This window comes from Branchiostoma lanceolatum, chromosome 14, assembly GCF_035083965.1.
Source record: "Branchiostoma lanceolatum isolate klBraLanc5 chromosome 14, klBraLanc5.hap2, whole genome shotgun sequence".
NCBI lineage: Eukaryota > Metazoa > Chordata > Leptocardii > Amphioxiformes > Branchiostomatidae > Branchiostoma > Branchiostoma lanceolatum.
Window position 1 is genome coordinate 15,110,223 of NC_089735.1, and position 16,156 is coordinate 15,126,378.

Genomic DNA, 16,156 nt, shown 5'->3' on the forward strand with positions numbered 1-16,156 from the left:
GAGCGTTTTAGTAAGTGAGTGCCTATGTGTATGAGTTAGTGCGTGAGTGAGTGCGTGAGTATGTAAGTGAATGAGTATGTCAGTGAGTATTTGAGTGAGTGAGTAAGTGAATCATTGAATGAGTGAGAAAGTAAGTGAGTGATTATGTGGGTGAGTAGTGAGTATGTGTGTTAGTGAGTCAGTGGGTGAGTGAGTGAGTTGGTGAGAGTGAGTGAGTGAGCGAGCGATTAAGCTAGGCAGTGGGCGAGTGAGCGATTAAGTGAGTGAGTAAGTGCGTGAGTGCGTGAGTATGTCAGTGATTGAGTATGTCTGAGTATTTCAGTGAGTGAGTGAGTAAGTGAATGAATGAATGAATAAGTGAGTGAATGATTGAGTCAGTTTGAGTGAGTGTGTGAATGAGTGAGTGAGCGATTGAGTGAGTGAATGATTGAGTCACTTAGTGAGTGAGTGAATGAGTGCGCGCGTGCGTGCGTGCGTATGTTAGTTGTGCTATGTGACCTTTGCCCTCTACTCTACCAATTGTCATCCATTAACTGGCATAAACTCAATTAAGGACAAGACCCACCTACAATTTGGAAAATTTCTATTTAAAGCTCCTAATTGTACAAGTAAAGCTACTGTGCTTGGTGAACTTGGATGGGAATCTATAACAAGCTTACAGGGCAAACTTAGACTAAAATACCATGACTGAATTGTTAAAATGGAAGGTCAGAGATGGCCAAAAGTAATAATTCTTCAAATTTTTGACATGATCTAGAAAGGGAAAACTATACAATGGTACTGGCTTAAACACATGCAAAATTTTCTCACATCTATATCACTGGACCACATATGGTGTAATTACTCACCCATCAACAAACACTGGATAAACTCAGCACTGAGAATAAAGAAAGATGATCGACACCTTTTCTTGACCTCTAGTAAACAGACTCTGATCAGTAAAAAGCATGAGCCCAGATTCGAAGACTATTAAAACACTCCACAAACACAGATGGAAGTATATCAAAATTCAAAGCCAGAGCAGACGTTTTAGAACTAGAAGGTAGGAAAATATCTAACTAACTAAAAAGAGGGAGAGAGAGAGAGAAAGACAATATGAATGAAAATGAATGAAAAAATACAAAGGAAATCGAACATGTACCAACTGTAACCGGGGAGAAGAAGAATCAGTACACTATTTCCTATCTATATGTCCTAAATATACTAGAGAAAGAGTCTCCCTATTCACCAACCTTGAAACAGAACTCACACAGGCAGGGAGAGTTTTCCTATGGGAAGCATTTACATCGAGTAACACCAAAATGAAAGAAAAAAAAACTACTCTTAGGATACATGGGTCCATTGGATACAATTATTGATGTGCATCCACAACACATGGCTTGGAAGGAGCTGCAACACCACAAGTTAATGTTAATGCCAACTGTCTTCAAACAGTTTTAAGTTCTGTTTTATGTTACCTTACATCTGTGTACCAACATTATCCATATCATGTGATTATCTCCATGAAAAAAGGCTTTTTCGTGGAGATACTGTTTTGCGTGCGTTTGCGTGATTGTGTGTATGTATGTGTCACCGGATGCTTAAAGTCAGCATAACTGTAGAACATGTAGATGGATTGTAATGATATTTGATATGTGGGTAGGTGTTGGGAGGAGAAAGGTCAAGGTCGATTTCGGGCCCCCCTGGTATGTGTCGCTGGAACTGCAATGGCGTATATGTAAAAATGTTCTAAGGAGAATAACTGAAGAAAGGAACGACAGATTGTCATGTTATTTGGTACACAGGTAGGTTAGTCCAAGATGTACACACTTAAGTGCAAATTAAGTAAGGAAGAAAATCGTTTGCATGTGTGTATGTTAGTGTCGCCGGATGCTTTAAGTCAGCATAACTGTAGAACGTGTAGATGGATTGTAATGGTATTTTTATTATTATTTTCAATTGATTGTCTAAAACCAGCTATGTTGCTAATGTAAACCATTTGCCATCCAGCTCACTTCTTGTTATGCTTTTTACACTGTAATTATCATGGTTTATCATTGTTAAGTCTCCTTAGTTCCTTTAATCTTATGTAACACCAAACCACAGTTACGTGTAAAATCGTGGAAAGCGAAATCTTCTGCAGTGCCATAGAAAGCCGCTAGGGGGCCCATAATTCCATTTTTTCTTCATGTTGCTGACACTTATATACTAGTATATACCAAATATAATACAGATCCATCCACAGCTCCTTGACTTATGTGGTCCACGAATAAGATTATTTAACCCAGAAACGACACCCAGTACGTCTGATTCACATTCTTACCGAAGGTAAATGATGTATGTTTCCAGCCCTGTAAAGACAGTGGCACGCTCCAACAGTACTTTGAATATGTATCTAAGGGCATGTTTTATCCCCAGGTTGTATTTCAGTCTAGTGGGATAGCTGCATGAAACATTGTGAAAATTTTGCTTAAAGTACCAAAACTAACACAAATGCACTTGAATGTATTCTTAGCAAATATGAATATGGGGCCATCTCAGATTTCTGCTCAGAATCAACTTTATGGCATTTGGGGCCATTTACAGACCAAAAATGTATATTTTGGGCTCCTGCGCCCTGGTATTGAAATAACATAAATTTGGTATGAAAATGAGTGTGACATATGCCTACAGGACGCCATTCACAATTTTGGCATACTTTGAAATCATTTATTTTGGGGTTTTTGCCCATCTCAGACCAAAAAATGTAAACAACTTAATTATAAACTTACTTTGTCCGAAACCTGTGATTGCGTCAAGTACGTATACATCGGGCCTGCTGGAGAAGACGTGCCGGGACTCCACGAGAGCGTCTTTGATGGTCCTCCCTCCGTTCAAAACGACCACGTCTTCCATCCCAAGCCGTATGCTGAACACATCGCCACACTGCTTACTCCACTCCGTAAGCCGCAAGTGGGGTTCTCGGCCTAACGCAAAAAGATGTCCGACAAACGGCCAGCTACCGGGCGGGGAGGGAGGGAAATTACCTCTACGACGGTTCAGGTAAAAGTATACGGAGAGGGGAACTAGAACGGCGACTATCAGACCCCAGGTAAAAGGAGAAAGATACCCCACCATCTTGACATAAACGATGACACATCAGCGTATCGTTCTCAGTGCCCAAGTGCTGTACGGTAAACGTTAACAGTGGGGTCAAAGGTAACTTCGTCATGGACACATGGAAGATTGCCAAAATCTAAGAACCTGTTTTCTTAAGGAATTATCGGGAATTCACAAATTACAGTGTCCTAGTTATACTAAGGAAACTCAGGGAATGAAAGACTGTAAGTATCAAAATGACAATAGTTGGATTAGATCAGAATTACAAGCTGAAAGGTAGTGGTATCAGATAGACCAAGGACAGTACATAGAAATATGCAATGTCCTTGAATAGACTACGCATTCCTTAGCACACCGCCACAGGGCACCTCTCAACATTTGAATCGACCCTGGGGTTACCAGGGGTTGTTCCCTTCTTTTAAGAAGTTGTTGGTTGACGAGAAACAACGAAAATCCAGTATCAAAGGCAAAGTAATTGCGTCTAAGAATGTAGCCTAGCATTTGTATTTGTTGATAACCATTAAGTTATCTCTTGTGTATATATTCTGCTGTAAGTTATTGGTTTGAATTTTTGTCATCTTCATGGTTGCCGCATATCAGTGTAGCTATGTCCTGAGGCAGGCTGTCATTCATGCCATTGTTCGCCATGTAATTATGTCCTGAGGCAGGCTGCCATTGTTCGCCACAGTCTCTTGTCAACTGCTTGTCGTCGTGACCCCCTCCCAGCCAACCCATCTCTGCAAGGTGGTTCGATCCAAAATCTCTACCTGACATTATACAAACTGTGACAACTTTTGTTGCCAATAAAAAAAGAATGCCAGTTTGTCTTGCTTAATTTTTTGTCTAACCACAGTGGTAGCGCTACATGTAACGTTACGTGCATCTTTGATTATATGAAAAATTTCTGTGCTGAAATTTCAGACTGCAAGCGAGAAACTTGCAGATTATCTTGTTAAAGTCGTCCAGCAGTCATTCCATTCTTAAATGCTATTTTAAAAGAGTGACAAGCTCTTAGAAGAAATAGAAATTCACGAGTATGTGAAGGGTGCTTCAACTCTCTACATTACTTGTGCAGACTGCCCCGCAACACCCAAACTCCAGCTGTCCGGGGCTGTAATGGCCGCTCCCCGTCTAGGGGCTAACTGGTTACGGGCGGCTGCTAAAAGCGCGATTACATCAGCCTAGGGTCAAGTCTATCGAAATACAGAATGTTTTGATGAATAAATATCGTAGAATGCTAACTAGTATATATTATTTGGTGAAAGATAATGTATATATAGCCGTGGGAACAAGAAAAACCTTAGAAAATGCTGAGCGATCTTGGCAACCAGCGACGGTGATCCCGGTCCGCCGCCATGTTTGTTATGATTACTGATTACAATTTTTTTCAGCAACTTGAACCACAGTCCTAAAGCGTAAGAGGTCAGCTAAAACAGAAGTATGCTCAATGAGGTGTGTCTTAAATATCTGCTGAGGTCCAGTGCTGTACAAATTTTAAAGTTTTTTTTCGGTACCGCGCGATGAGTTCATTAACTCGACGTAATTTCAAGATGGCGGACGCTCTTCACGCGACCCTGGGCCAAACATACAACTGTCTTTTGCAAAAACATAGCAACCTACCATGTAAACCTATCAAAGGATGCAATATTTCTGTAGATATGACCTATTTTTGTGTAATTCTCAGACTTAAAAAAATGTAATTCTCAGACTTAAAAAAACACTATGATATATAAAGCTGGTCTCATAACATCGCGAAGGACAGGGATAACGTCAAAAACCAGCCGGGCCCACTCCTCTGCTCAGGGAGTACACTGCTCCAAAACTGCACCACTAGGTATTGGTGTGGTGTATGATCAAATTTGCAGGGTGTGGTAAGTATGTAAATATCAATCACTCTCCACAATAAGCCTTGATTATTTGGCGAAGATAATGTGTTCGTGGAACTTTAGTATTAGAAATATTGTCTGTTCATACATTTACACTTGTACAAAAAAGCGAGAAGAAGTCGACTCTACTGGACTAGCTTAGTTTAATAACACGATAACGTTTGTCTACTCTACATGTTTACGGCTTGTTGTGTTATATTTATGTCCTTCTATGTTCCATGTGTTAAGTTAGACGACCTGTACCTAGCCCACACGGGCATGAATGCACAATAAAGGTCTAATTTCATTCATTCATTCAATAATGCAACCATGGAGTTTTTTGCACTTGGTCAAACAGCTGTCTTCCATACATAATCAAATATGTTGCTTTCCAAAATCTGAATGATTTTAATCAACATGCAGGAAGCATTCCAAACAGTCGGCAACATCTAACCCTGAACTAGTCCATTTTTCTTGGCAGCTCGTTTAGGACGAGACAACAGTCGGTGGAACATCTCTGTTCGCTACCAGTTCCACCACTTTCCCGCACAACTTGGCGCTTGGAATAGCTTTCACGATTTTAGTTACGCTGCTGACGTGACGTGCTGGACACCATTCAAGGAGGCCCAGACACGGTAATAGTCCTGAGTTTGTGGGCTCACTTTACGGCAGAGCCTCTGGAAATGATCCGGTCGCGACTGTACGCCATAAGAGGCGCCATACATTGTCCCATGCGCAGCGCAGGAGTCACGCCGGTTCTTGTGAGGACTGGAACAACGCGAGAACACAAGGATTTAAGGTTGGAGTTAACGTTCTACCTGCTAGGGAGCGACTGGCTGGCTTACCAGATCACGGATGTGGTACGAGAGATGTTCCGGGCGGATCCAGACGTGGTCGTGTTGGACACGTGGGACATGAGCGTGTATCAGCCAGGTAGAGAATTCATTCACCCAGATCAAACGACGGTGGATAGTCAACTAAACAGGCTGTTTTCTCATATCTGCCCACTCTAGACGGATTTGAAAGGCAAATAAAACAATAAAACTTAATAACATGACCAGAGATGGCAGACTTCAGCCCCTTCGCTTAACTCTACACTGTTTACAAAGTGAATGGCAAAATCAAAATGCAAAAGAAACCAGGTTTTGACAATCGAAATATATTTTCGAATGTTTTATAGCGTTGAATATCATATGACATGATGATAGCAAGCCGGAGTAGGAGATCGAGACTGTATCAATAAAATCTATGTAACCTTTATCTATATTAGCAATTTGAATCTATGTAACCAAGTGCTGTCTAGTATGTAGGTTTTCATCGATTTTTTTCATGGGAATATTGTTTTGCATGGCGTTTGTGTGTGTGTTATCCTTTGTGCATGTTTGTGTCACCGGACGCTTAAAATCAGCATAACTGAAGAACGTGTGGAAGGATTGTAATGATATTTGGTATGTGGGTAGGTGCTGGGAGGAGAAAGGTCAAGGTCAATTTTGGGCCCAGTGGTATGTGTAAAAATCTTCCAAGGAGAATAACTGAAGAAATGAACGACAGATTCTCATGTTATTTGGTACGCAGGTGAGTTGGACAGAGATGTATAAACTGAAGTGCTAATTATGCAAATTTGGACTGAATTATGATGAAGTAATGAGGAATATCTACTCCTCCATTGTGGGTATGTGCTTTGAGGTCGCACCTGTCGAATCTCTTATCTAGGACAAGTATTCCCCAGGTCCCAACAGCTGGTGGTTCTTCTGCCCAAAACAAAGTAGATGTGGGGTGGTAGCTCTACTAATGGTATTGCAGAAAGTCATGTGTACCTTATGTTTCACAGTACGGATGTCATATTTGAGATGTAGGTACCTTTAGGAAAGGTTAACACACCTGGCCATAAATTATGCTGATGATGGCCTCATTGGCATAATTTATGCATAGACTTGTATTCTCCTTACCGTAAAAGCTGCGGATGTCATATTTCAGATGTAGGTACCTTAAAGGGAAGGTGAATACACCTGTCCATAAAATATGCTAATGCGGACCTCATTTGCATTATTAAGGTATAACGTTGTATTTCCCTTACTGTAAAGGCTACGGATTTTATATTTGACATGTAGTTACCTTTAGGAAAGGTCAGAAAACCTGGCCATAAATTATGCTAATGAGGGGTTCATGCATAACTTATGCATATCCCTTACCATAAAAGCTACGGATGACATATTTCAGATGTAGGTACCTTTAGGCAAGGTGATCACACCTGACTATATATTATGCTAATGCAGACCTCGTTTGCATAATTTATGCAGGAACTTCAGAATTCCTTGATACTACAGTAAATGCTAAGGACGTCATATTTGAGGTGTAAGTAATGGGAGGGGAATATCCTGCATTTTCCCGAAAATGTTGCCTTTCTAGTTTCTATTACGTGGATACCCTCTGGCACATAAAACAAAACAACAACGGCAACAGCAAATAACTCGGGCAAATAAAACACATCATATATAAAAACAAATTTCATTGAGATTTTGGGTCTTCGGACTCTTGTTTTTCATACATCTTTGTTTGACATGCCAAAGGCGTCACCTCTCTAATGGATTGCAGGCTGCAGCACGATAATGACGAAATGTGCAGTGACCCGTCCGTCCGTATCTCTACCCTCGTGACTTTGTAAGGTGCGTTTACTGTGTTGTCTCACCATTGTACTTTCCACCATGGTTGTCTCTGAACAGGGATGACCTCGGAATAGTCCATTTTATCACAGGGGAAGACATGGGGAGTGACAGATATTGCGTTTGCAGACAAATGTTGACTTTTTTCGGTTATTCATCGTTTCCAACCGTTTATTTCCATAGTAAATACATGAAGTAACAATGACATTCTCCCTCTACCAGCCGAGTCAGAAAAACGCCACGGACAATCTTTCAAGCAGCCTTAGGATCTGCTTGAATGTCATGGGCCTTACTATTCACATATGACGTAAATAAGGCAATTTGACTCTGAAAGAGTGAAAGCCAAAAATTGGAATTGGAATGTGCTATTTTGACGAGCTGTTGTCCTAGTAAGATTAGCTTTAACAAAGAGACTTTTGTCGGCTGTCAACCCTCCTGGACATTCTTTCGTCAATTTACTGCTAGTAGAGTGGACGATTTGATTATAGAGTTGCGCGAAAACCTATACAAAATTACCAATGGCCACACCTTGATGTCTATTTCTTATTTTCAATGAGTTGGGGAGTTGTTAACTCATTAATTTACTGTCTAGCTGTCAAAGTTTGCGCTACGTGTACGATATACTTGAAATGCGCCTGTGACAGCCTTAAGCATCTGTACAGGGGAAACGCGAGGTTATCGTCCCAAGGACATCATAATAAGCGGTCGGCCCGATGGTTACCGACCCGGAGGGGGTCATTTTAAACTCCAGCCAGCAAAGAGATCATGTGAACACAGGTTAGCAACACTTGAATATCTATTTCTTTGCAGTCTTTGCTCTGCTCAACAATACATTTTCAGATAGTTGGATTAACCTACGTAGATCCCCAACTTATGCGAATTTTTCAGGATTAGAAGGATTTTCAAGGATTTCAATGTGACCTTCCACTGCGCAACGTCATTCTAACGTCTGACCTTCACTCAGAAGCAATAGTCCATGGGCCAGACCTCAAAATTTCACATATCAGTACCACCTGAGGTGGCAAATTTCCCTTATGATTTTCAAAAAGTAGGGTATCTGAGGTATATATTTTGATATGATAGCCATCGCAGGGTGGTAGCTTTGACCCGGCTATCTGACCTTGAACTTTGACCCCTACACGAACCAATCCCTTTGATACAATTATAAAGAAGTGGAGTGGCAATCAATAAAACATTAATATTTTCAAATGAAACTTGGTGGGCTGATACAGAATAAAGCAGGAATTACAGAAATGTAAGTTTTATTTCAATATTTTAATTCTATGAAGAGTTATGAGTCTTTTAAGTCTGATTTTTGGGGTAATTTTGTGTAAAAATGTTTATTTTTACTTTTAAAAAGTTGGCATTTATTCATAACACATATTTGACCTTGTTTTATGTTTTCATCTTATTTGTTGTATCTTTCCCTGCATTCTAAGCTTGAAATCATGAAAATCCATCAATTCTATCAAGAGATATGACTATCTCAGTAAGTACACACCTACAGGCCTCGTGTTAGGGAACCCGTAGCTAGGGCCGTTATATGTAACGTTATATGTACTATTTACCAGAATCATGAAATAATACTTGTTAGTGTTGTAGTGGAAGCATGAAACTTGGCATAGATATTCTGCTTGATAATACAAAGGCATTTCAACATATGAACTTTTCTTTGCATGGCAACTGTTGCTAGGCAACATTTTCCCTTAGCAACCAGTACCCCGCAGAGCTACGGTTTCTATATCCTATTTACCTGAGACTGACAACTTAAGAAGATAGGTACTTCTGTGTGAAGTAACAAGAGAACAGAACAATGGAACACCTGTTCTGGTTTCTGCTCTTTATTCCGTTCTAGATCCTATCCGTTACAGGTTTCAAACGCTTTTACCTTACACACCTGACGGCAGTTCGTGTTTCATCTCAGGTAAGTTCTAGTTTTTCTTTGATTCTGAACATCTTAACGCAAACTTAAGGCACCGAAAACAAAAACTTGTTGAATGATATATAAAAGTAGAATGTCCGTACATTGAAAATTAAGGATTCAAAACCAGGAAAGGAGACGAAGATTTCAACCATTACTACTGAAGACTTGAGAACTTAAAGCAATATTTTCAAGTTGTACAGTCGATCAAAGTAATCAGGTAATGAACCAATGTATCATTTAATTTGCAGGTAAAACAGACTTCATTGGTAAAGAGGAAAATTGTGTCAGGAAAATTTGAATAAGCAAATCAAGTGATGGGCAACTAACAAACTTGGCATAGATATTCTGCTTAGTCGGTCCTGTTTCGACATGGCAAATGCAGAAGACTCTTGTGTTCCGGCAAAACGTCCGCGTTTAGACTGTGTGATACACTGTTCGCCAAACGATGAGACTGAATCTAAGTTGATAAGTCCTCAAAACATCGATTCATGGAAAACCCTGATAAGAGCAGCAGAGATCAGAAGTCACACTCCAATCTTAGAGCTCGCTAAAAAGTTGTCAGAGGGAGACGTCCCCGATGTCAAGTATCACAGAACATGTCGTAGTATATTCACCATGAAGAAAGATCTGGACAGGTTGATTGCAACACAGAACACAATTGAGAAATCTGACATGACTGACAAAGACGATTTAGACAAAAGTTGTACCGGTAAGAGGAAACAAGGCTCTGCATCAAGGATCTATGAGAAAGAATGTATGTTCTGTCAGAAATCTAAATATCTGCCAGGACAAAAGACCAGAGAACCGTTGGTAAAATGTAGTGAGTTAGACGTGTATGCAGAGTTCATGAGAGGGCACTTTTCTGTTCAGCTTGGTCATAGAAACCCATTCGGACGTATTCCTGTAGACCAGACAATCGAGGAGACAGTGAATAAAGACACCCAAACTGCTGGAGGGACGAAGGGATTCAGCCTAAACCACTCAGCCATTTCGAAGTACTGCATCACAGCAGAACACAGAAGCTACTACTTGAAACAACTGAGGGACATGACTAGTGGTGCCAAGAGTACTAAGTTCTCTCATAAAGACCTACAAAGTACACGCATTAGAAGAGATGAAGCAGATGTCAGTTCATTGGTTGATCTAATGGAGAACAACTGGATCAATCCAATGTCTTCAGACGAGCCCGATCTTGTCAGCATATCCACGGGCAGTGTGGCACCTCCTGACGTTGCGAAGGATATTTCGGAAGCCCACCAAAGGGGCGAAGACGCCTACCTCACCTTCCGAAAAAATCGTCTGGAGCAGGACCCACCGGAAGAAAAGTTCCATGACAAGCTGACAAAACTTAAGCTGAAGACAGTTTCTAATGTCATCACTAAGAAAACCACTACAAGGGGCAAAACAAAAGAAGTCATCCTACAGGCAGACAGGAACCTGTTCAGACATATCATCCTCATTGCAGAGAGCAGACAGCTACGTATTAAAGACGTCTTGACACATTCTCTCGGTCCCCTCCCATGGTCTCTTGCAAATGCTGATGGTACCTTACGCAAGACCAACAAAGCTGCCCTTGCAAGAGAGCTGGAGAGCCGTGTTTCACCAGCAGAAGACATCCCAGCCCCATCCACCTGTCTGATCGATGGCATGGCCATTCTACAAAATATCAACGGCAACAACACAACCTTTTCCGGACTAGCAAACACCACAATGGCTATAGTTCTAAAGGAAGGGGCGAACAGTCACAGAATTGATGTTGTATTTGACGTGTACAGGGACCAGTCCATCAAAAATGCCGAGAGATGCAAGCGTGGCTCTAGTACAGCCTTACAGTACAGAACCATGGCAGGCGGACATCAAGTCAAGTAATGGAGAAAGTTCCTGTCCAGTTCCACCAACAAGACATCTCTGATCAAGTTCCTGGTTGAAGAATGGAAGCAGCCAGGCTATCGAGAGAAACTTAGGAACAAGGTGCTGTACGCTACCTGTGAGGATGCCTGCTACAGGTTCACTAAAGATGAATGGGTCGAAGTTCCAGAGCTTGAATGCTCACAAGAAGAAGCTGACACTCGCCTCCTCCTTCATGCACTCCACGCTGCTGAGTCTGGTTCTGAATCAGTTGTTATCACGGCAGAAGACACAGACGTCATGATCATCAGTCTTACCTTCGCTAAACGCATCCCATGCAACGTGTACCAAAAGTGTGGCACAAGGAACAGAACACGCTTCATTGACATCGACAAGTTGGCAGACGCATTGGGAGAAGGGGTCTGTAAAGCATTGGTCGGACTACATGCATTCACAGGTGGGTACCAGTATTGATTTACTATAAACTAAGTAGTTTTCGTCATTCTTGTTAAGATTTTTCCACAATATTTTCAAACAGTATAGTTTTGTAACATGACTACAAATACAGTTCAGTAGACGCACATCACAAGAGCTGATATTGGATGGTTAGTCCCACTCTCTGTGTTGTTTTACAGGATGTGATACTGTCAGCGCCTTTTCTGGCCGTGGGAAGTTGGGCGCTTTCAAGCTGATGCTGAAGAATGAAGACTATCAGCATGCCTTCCAGCAACTAGGAGAGAGCTGGACGGTGTCTCCTGACCTATTCAAGAAGGTTGAGCGCTTCACCTGTCGCATGTACGTGTCTTCTACCCCTGTAGCCGACGTAAACGAGATGCGGCACCACTTGTTCATCGCCAGAAAAGGAAATGTGGAATCAAGTGAGCTACCCCCATGCCGAGACTGCCTTGATCTACATGTCCAGCGTGCTAACTATCAAGCCTGTGTATGGAGAAGGTGCCTTCAGAGCGACCCACAGGTACCAAGCCCAGTAGATGCAGGGTGGAAGTTAGATGAAGATGATAATCTCTCGATCACATGGCTGCAATCACCTCCCGCACCAGCTGCTGTGCTAGAGTTGCTGACATGAAGTTGCTCCCGGTCGTGTACTCTACCTTCCTGCACCTGTCTTGCAAATAATCTGAACTGCACGGATATGTGTAAATTGAAAGACTGTGACAACAGGAAAGAGGAAGAAACAGATGAGGATCGGGACGTTGAACTCACCTCCAGTGATACTGATGACAAATCTAGTGATAATGATGACGAATAGATGTCAATCAAATGTAAAGTTTATATACATAACTCTAATTGCCATATTGTATAAACACTCTTGACATATGGACCATTTATTCATAGACAAATTTGTTAGTTTTCCAGGATCTACTTATAACTAAGTTTATGATATGACATCGTCATATGTTATCAAGTAGATATAACTTATTGTTATTATAACAACATAATCTTAATTGATTCAATATTTTCATTGGTCAGCTTATTGTAAACCTGAGTAGTCTCCCAAAACAACAGTTCTCTCCACCAAAAAATATGATTTTGTACCGTATGCTGCTGGGGACTGCAGCCCATCACCTCCTTAGCTACAGCCCTAGCAATTGCTTATGATATATAAGATTAATGTATGACGTAGATTTTATGCTAAAATAATAGTTGACCTAACACATTACACCTTGAAACTTTTCTCTATCTATTATGAAGGATACAAGCAGATAGAATTGTGACATAAGACTGTAGGATATACAAACCGTAGCTCTGTGGGGTACTGGTTGCTAAGGGAAAATGTTGCCTAGCAACAGTTGCCATGCAAAGAAAAGTGCATATGTTGAAATGTTATTGTATTATCAAGTAGAATATCTATGCCAAGTTTCATGCTTTTATTTTCACTAACAAGTATTATATCATGATTTTGGTAAATAGTACATATAACGGTTAACAGTACTTGTGCAAGATCTCTTACAGAAAGATAATGCTATTCAACTTATTCATATACATGTAGAATGTACATTTTAAACTAAAATTATACTCCTCTTGACACATGACTCATTGAACATTTCTCTATCTACTAGTATCATAAAAGATACAAACAGATGAAAATGTGACAAAAGACAAGGCTTTGTACTGCATTCTGCTGATGACTCCAGCCTAGCAGGAAGGGGCAAGCAGTCAAAGAATCGATTTTTAGAAATGACCGTTTCCATGGCAACCGGTGACCACCAGTTAACCCGAAACTTACCCATTTTTCTACAATTCGACCAAGGCCTTACCACCACACAAAATTTTAGAAGAATCAATATTTTTTCCTTTGCTACTTGGTCTTTTACAGACAAAGCCTCTTAAAATTACCCATAATGCATTGCAACATTTGCGGTGATTTGATAAAATGGCCGTTGGGTGTAATTCTTAAAACACTAATAACTCATGATAGAATTGACGGATTTTGTTGATTCAAAGCCCAAAATGCAGATAATGATATGGCCAATCACCGAAATGTATTACACAAGACCCCACAGGTAGCCCGAATAAATGCCTGATTTTGGAAAGTAAACAATACATTTTTTTACACAAAATTACCCCCAAAATCAGACTTAAAAGACTCATAACTCTTCATAGAATTAAAATATTGTAATAAAACTTACATTTCTGTAATTCCTGCTTTATTCTGTATCAGCCCACCAAGTTTCATTTGAAAATATTAATGTTTTATTGATTGCCACTCCACTTCTTTATAATTGTATCAAAGGGATTGGTTCGTGTAGGGGTCAAAGTTCAAGGTCAGATAGCCGGGTCAAAGCTACCACCCTGCGATGGCTATCATATCAAAATATATACCTCAGATACCCTACTTTTTGAAAATCATAAGGGAAATTTGCCACCTCAGGTGGTACTGATATGTGAAATTTTGAGGTCTGGCCCATGGACTATTGCTTCTGAGTGAAGGTCAGACGTTAGAATGACGTTGCGCAGTGGAAGGTCACATTGAAATCCTTGAAAATCCTTCTAATCCTGAAAAATTCGCATAAGTTGGGGATCTACGTAGGTTAATCCAACTATCTGAAAATGTATTGTTGAGCAGAGCAAAGACTGCAAAGAAATAGATATTCAAGTGTTGCTAACCTGTGTTCACATGATCTCTTTGCTGGCTGGAGTTTAAAATGACCCCCTCCGGGTCGGTAACCATCGGGCCGACCGCTTATTATGATGTCCTTGGGACGATAACCTCGCGTTTCCCCTGTACAGATGCTTAAGGCTGTCACAGGCGCATTTCAAGTATATCGTACACGTAGCGCAAACTTTGACAGCTAGACAGTAAATTAATGAGTTAACAACTCCCCAACTCATTGAAAATAAGAAATAGACATCAAGGTGTGGCCATTGGTAATTTTGTATAGGTTTTCGCGCAACTCTATAATCAAATCGTCCACTCTACTAGCAGTAAATTGACGAAAGAATGTCCAGGAGGGTTGACAGCCGACAAAAGTCTCTTTGTTAAAGCTAATCTTACTAGGACAACAGCTCGTCAAAATAGCACATTCCAATTCCAATTTTTGGCTTTCACTCTTTCAGAGTCAAATTGCCTTATTTACGTCATATGTGAATAGTAAGGCCCATGACATTCAAGCAGATCCTAAGGCTGCTTGAAAGATTGTCCGTGGCGTTTTTCTGACTCGGCTGGTAGAGGGAGAATGTCATTGTTACTTCATGTATTTACTATGGAAATAAACGGTTGGAAACGATGAATAACCGAAAAAAGTCAACATTTGTCTGCAAACGCAATATCTGTCACTCCCCATGTCTTCCCCTGTGATAAAATGGACTATTCCGAGGTCATCCCTGTTCAGAGACAACCATGGTGGAAAGTACAATGGTGAGACAACACAGTAAACGCACCTTACAAAGTCACGAGGGTAGAGATACGGACGGACGGGTCACTGCACATTTCGTCATTATCGTGCTGCAGCCTGCAATCCATTAGAGAGGTGACGCCTTTGGCATGTCAAACAAAGATGTATGAAAAACAAGAGTCCGAAGACCCAAAATCTCAATGAAATTTGTTTTTATATATGATGTGTTTTATTTGCCCGAGTTATTTGCTGTTGCCGTTGTTGTTTTGTTTTATGTGCCAGAGGGTATCCACGTAATAGAAACTAGAAAGGCAACATTTTCGGGAAAATGCAGGATATTCCCCTCCCATTACTTACACCTCAAATATGACGTCCTTAGCATTTACTGTAGTATCAAGGAATTCTGAAGTTCCTGCATAAATTATGCAAACGAGGTCTGCATTAGCATAATATATAGTCAGGTGTGATCACCTTGCCTAAAGGTACCTACATCTGAAATATGTCATCCGTAGCTTTTATGGTAAGGGATATGCATAAGTTATGCATGAACCCCTCATTAGCATAATTTATGGCCAGGTTTTCTGACCTTTCCTAAAGGTAACTACATGTCAAATATAAAATCCGTAGCCTTTACAGTAAGGGAAATACAACGTTATACCTTAATAATGCAAATGAGGTCCGCATTAGCATATTTTATGGACAGGTGTATTCACTCAGAAGCAAGCTGTGATGTTTATCTATCGCCACTATTACGTCAGAGTTGAAAACGTTGCGTCATAGTCTTACTCACAATAAGATTAATCGACCAGACAGGATTTACTCCTATTCAAGCAGTTGTTATTCGGTGACGAATCAGCACTGTAGTATCAGTAAGGTTGGTGGCCAGTTTTTCACTCAAAAGTTACGGATATATTCATTCTA

At 40.7% G+C, this 16,156-nt stretch overlaps 1 pseudogene; it reads left to right on the top strand.

Annotated features, from left to right (window-relative positions):
* The first annotated feature begins 5,626 nt into the window (after positions 1 to 5,626).
* On the top strand, positions 5,627 to 14,010 carry LOC136448776 (uncharacterized; annotated as a pseudogene).
* Positions 14,011 to 16,156: the final 2,146 nt, after the last annotated feature.